Source organism: Pteropus vampyrus, unplaced genomic scaffold, assembly GCF_000151845.1.
Source record: "Pteropus vampyrus isolate Shadow unplaced genomic scaffold, Pvam_2.0 Scaffold122, whole genome shotgun sequence".
Classification (NCBI taxonomy): Eukaryota; Metazoa; Chordata; class Mammalia; order Chiroptera; family Pteropodidae; genus Pteropus; species Pteropus vampyrus.
The window spans coordinates 3593639-3598931 of NW_011888903.1; the positions used below are offsets into that span (position 1 = coordinate 3593639).

Genomic DNA, 5293 nt, shown 5'->3' on the forward strand with positions numbered 1-5293 from the left:
GAAAGGAGAAGGTCGTTATTTACAAACATGCATTTAACTTACAGAGATTCAACTACACAGTGTTGCAAAGGCAACTACAGAAAGAATAAGAGAAAAAAAAAGAGAAAGAGAAAGGAGAGAGTTTAGGAAGCGGTACAAGTGCGAGTAGAGCTGTCAGTACTGTTCAGCCTTCTGTGCGGCAAGTCCCTGCCTGGGAATGAGCCTGAGGTGAGCCAAGGGTCTATGTTTCTTCCATGCCTCCCTCACGATGCACATCACTCTAGGCTGAGTGTGTTTCTTCTATTTAAAGGTAGATACTTTTCATACACAGTGGCCCTTAAAGGCAAACCAACTACTTCTTTTAAAATTTAATCAGAGAAACAGAGACTCACATATGTGAAATATAACCATAAAAGTCTAATTATATTTGAGGAAATTTTTATTAGTGATCTCCACTGATAATATGAAAATAATAATGCAATTATTTATTGATCCCTTAAGATATTATTTTGACCCTTTACCCACATAAGCCATTTAATGCCCATAAAAATCCCTAGGCACTATGCTTCTCATTGCACAAATAAGGAGACTGACAGGTAAAGCCCCTCAGCTGGCAGCTGGTAGCCCCGGAATTCAAACCAAGGGCTTTCTGACTTAAAAGCCATGTTCTTACTTCTTACCCAACACTACCTTTTCTTAGGCAATATTAATTCTAATTAGAGTGGATATAAAACACCCAATTAGAATGGACATTTCTATTTTAAGCCTGGACATATACAGGTTAGATATTAAATATGCCATGTTAAGTAGAACTTACTGTTTTGAAAGAATTCCACAAGATGTATGTGTGCATCTATCTACTTTATCTATCTATCTATCTATCTATCTATCTATCTATCTATCTATCTATCTATCTATCATCTATCTCACTGGTGTTTAGAAACAAAATTCAACTGAGTGAATTTTAAATATCTCATTGGCTTTATTCAATGATTCATTTCTCAAGCAGCACCCAACCTAGCAGACGGAAAGGAGCTCTGAGGAGCTGTACAAAATGAAAGATTTTATAGGCAGAAGGGATCAAGAACAAGGAAGTTGTATTGGGCAAAAAGGCAGGTTCATTATTGCAAGGTGACTTGCAGAGGATGGCGGGGGTCTATCTGCAGATTAACTAATGCTGATCAGGCAATTGCTAAGTGACTGATTTAAGATTCCATTTTGGGGAGAGCCAGAAACTATAAGTCTTGGGTTGGTGACATGGGACTTAGGTTGAGCAAACTCCATTTTGGGCCTCTTGTTTTTTTTTTAACACTGGGGAGTAAGCAAGAGTCAAGGAAAGCTATTGCCATAAGCATAGATTAGAAGCAAAACCAGCCTTTGAGGGTTCTCTGGCTTAGGATCAAGGTTGTATGAAACATCATTTGTTTCTCTTCCACTCCTCTTGAGGTGGAAGTTCTAAAGAGTGATTCCTGAATTAGCAAAGAGAATAATGCCACTTTATATTTTGATTTGGCTCTTTTAGCCAAGAAGATCAAAGAGTTACCAAATTAACGCTCTTTACCATTCTATGCATTCATTGAAAGGAGAAAAGCTATTTTTAACTTATTTTTGAAGTAGAGAGAAAATGGTGGGCAAATTTACCTGATAGTCTACATAGTATATGAGGAAAAAAGGTCTCTTAGAAATATTCACTTAATAGTTGAGGAAACAGAGGCTCTGAGAGGTTGACTTACCCAGACTTAGAGTTAATGGTGGAGCCAGGATGAGAGTCTAGATTTAGGCTCCTGGTTCTGTGCACTTGCTGGTAATCCAGGAGTGTAAAGGAACATTCCTTCATTTATTCATTCTTTCATTCAGGCCCCAGAAATAGGGCATTTACATGGGTCAGAAGCTATGAAGAGAAAACAAGGCATGATTCTGCCCTGAAGGAACTCACATATTAATCAAGTTGTTTATATTTTTTGAAGGATAGTGAGGGGAGAATAATGGCGAATGTGTACGGAGAGACTGGTCAGCAAATTAATGATCTCTGTATAACTGTTAAGTATAGTCATAGGGCATGCTGATTTCAGGCAGGACAAAAGAAGAACATTTATATTAGTCCAGAGTTCAGGAAAGATCTGGGCTTAGCTTGAAGGATGAGTAGGTCATAAATGGATATATGAAAAGTGCAAAGGAAGCAAATTGAAATCGATTTGAAGACCAATAAGAATTTTTTTGCCTGAGTACGTGCCCTCATTTCTGCCTGGGTTATGCCTAACTGAATTTCTTATTCTAGATTCTCTCCTCTAATCTATTTTTAAATATTGCTGCTTTTTAAATATTATACTTCTCAGAATCTATGAGTAGCTGTCTCTCCCTCCTGATTATGAGAGCCTTACGGGTAGGAATAGTCCAGCTCATCCATCTTGGTGTCCCAGGGAGGTGCCTGGCTTAGTGCTTTGTACCTAAGAGGTTCTCATTAAAAATTTATTGAACTTAGCCAAACATTCTCACCTGCATTTTATGACTCATGGATATGTTGCTAAATATGAATTTATGCGTCCTCCTAAAATGCATGTAATTAGAATACATAAAATATTAGTAACCTGGAATATTATATTATTAGAATACTTTGATGTTATTATCCTAAAATAGTATTAAATGCTTACAGGATTTCTCACTGAATAATGTCATTAGTAGCTGTTTGAGGTGCTGTTTTTATTGTTCAATCAGGTGACTACCATGTTTCAAAGAGAGTACTGGCAACCAGGGTAGTTTATTTCTAATACCAGCCTTCTCTAATCAACTTATAGATGTTTACATGGTAAATGGGTGAGATTAGAGAAGTGAGAGTTGGGTATATGGAGAGAAAAAAAAAAAGAATTTCAATGTTTTTTAAAAATCACAAATTTCTCAATTTAGTAACTTAAATTCCTATTTTTCCAAATTTCTCCATGGACTGAACAAGGAGCTTTAACATTTTTTTCGAAACAAAAACTTCTGACCCTGGAAGCCACTCTCGTTATTCAATCATATAAAATATTCGTAATCTTTTATTTCATGCTGGAAAAAAATGACTGAAACATATTGCCACAGATCCTTTAACTGAGAGTTGAAAATCTTTTTTTTTCCAGAATATCATAATAATTATGGATTAGGCATATAAAATTTTATGAATTCAAAAATGCTTTTTCCAAAATAAGAAAAAACTCATCAGAAAAACTCACACTTCTCTTACATACAAATGCATTAAGGCCTTGAACCATTGGCCCTAGAACATTTGAGAAATATTGATAAAAAAAAACAGAAACCTCCAAAAATGAATTATTCAACTATCTGGAAGTCTCTTAGCTAAAAACTTTGGTAAATATATATAGTAGCATCTTTGTCAGGTTCGCAGCAATTTTTCACCTAATATTAATAAGGGAATTTCCAGCAGTTTCATGTGGTCCTGAAATGCATTTAAGAAGGCCAAGTGTATTCAGACTGTGAAGAAAGGGGATTTAAAAAAAAAAAAAAACTGGTGGATGAGAAGGAATTTATTTCATGCTCTACGAAGTTTGGTGTTACAGTCTTTAGCTATTGGTTAAATACAGGAATGGAGAAACGATTCCATTGTGTGTCCTGAATGGGGAGAAAATACAAATTAGTATTACAGTAACACTAACCAAAGTAAATAATGTCTCTCAACAAAAATGTATAGTCTAATTTATTAAATGCACAGCTAAGTAATGGTAAAACTCTGTCACATAAGTGTGCTGCAACAGCCCTCATTCTGCCTTTGATTTTTATGTGTAAAATTAAACTTTTGTTCTTGGTAGGTTCTTGATCCCAGTGCCCTTTCTCACTCTTTGATTTCTTATCCTTCCTCCTACTTGAATCTCATGTCGTTTCCCTTTATTGAAATATTTTAGTTGTCTTTGAAATGATTCAGCAACCAGAGGGAATTTTTTTTTTAATTTTTTTTTTTAAATATGCTTTTTCCAGTATGTATTTCTAACTTCTAGCAGATATGGTCACATGCAACAAAGAATATAATTATTCTACAACTATGAAGTAAGTAAATATAATATGTAAAGAATAATTTTCAGTAAATAATTTTTTTTCAAATACTAGTTTATCTGAGATTTACTTTTAGTGAAAGATAACCAGGATATATTTATGAAATTAATTATTTAAAGGATTTTATACACAGCCATGCTAATGAAGGAATTTATCTTTCTTTTTACTAAAAGTATGTTTAGGATACCAGCAAGGTAAGGAAATACGAACGTTCTTTAAAATCTATCTAGTGCAAGAACTACATAATGCTGATTACTACAACTGAGATATTATTCACCAAAATTATGTTCACAAAGTTGGAGCTTCTTTTTCTGTGACTCAGAGCACAGACTCCTGAGTAGTGAGAGCATGGTGCCCTCGGGACTCCCCTGTCCCTTCCACTTCCCACTCCCTCCAATAACTCAGTACCTTGCAGGTCTCCAGGGTGGGAGGGAGCCCTGGGCAGGAAGTGGGGAGTTTTCTTAATGTGGAGCAACTGGAGGGGGAGAATAAAGAGAAAGTGGAAACATTTAAGTTAACTGGTAAAGTATTTGTCGATAGAGAAATGCATTGTTAAATCAAGTCCTGTGACCTTGGTTTCTTTTCCTCGCTTGACTAGTCTGTGCGAAGGGAAAGGATAGAGTTGATTGCACTGCAAATCTAAATGCATACATGTAATACAGAGCCAGAAAAACATCATTTTAGCTATTAGGGTAAAACACCACAGTTTAAAACCATATTGTATTTTCAATTATTAGTTCATAAGATACATTCAAACCAGATGCATAGAATATTGTGGTCATATAGAATGGAGAAAATTAATATTTACCTCAGTACCAAACAGAATAAATATCAGCTTCTCCTACCACGTAAGTACCACTCCCAAAAATAACATGTCATTTTAGGAAGTAGATAATTTCATAAAATGTTAAATGTCTAACTACTAGTTGTTTAAAAATAGTAATTTGGGGAAGCACATAATTAAATGGAAAGATTCATCTGTTTATAAAGACTTTTTGATTAAAAATAAATCGCTTTAAAGGAACATGGTAAAATGACCAACTTTTGAGTTAAAAATGTAAATGTATACAATATATTAAACATAATATATGATGCAAGTCTGTGTTATACTTCAAAATTATAATAATGCTCTTAAATACAAAAATTCAATAATTATTTCCTATTGAGAGACTAGGGGCCTATTGACTTGAATAGGACTATTTCACTAAAATTAACAGAAATAGGGTTATTTCACTAGAAATAAACCACCTATTAGTAGTTCTGTTTTATG

At 34.5% G+C, this 5293-nt stretch overlaps 1 protein-coding gene and 1 long non-coding RNA gene across 2 annotated transcripts in view; one reads left to right on the forward strand and one right to left on the reverse strand.

Annotated features, from left to right (window-relative positions):
• Positions 1-5293, forward strand: part of LAMA1 (laminin subunit alpha 1) — a 154614-nt gene that overhangs the window by 22365 nt on the left and 126956 nt on the right.
• On the reverse strand, positions 3483-5232 carry LOC111743784. Its single transcript, XR_002781879.1, has 2 exons — positions 4432-5232; positions 3483-3585 (listed from the first exon to the last, which is right to left on the reverse strand). It is a non-coding gene; the product is annotated as an uncharacterized LOC111743784 (long non-coding RNA).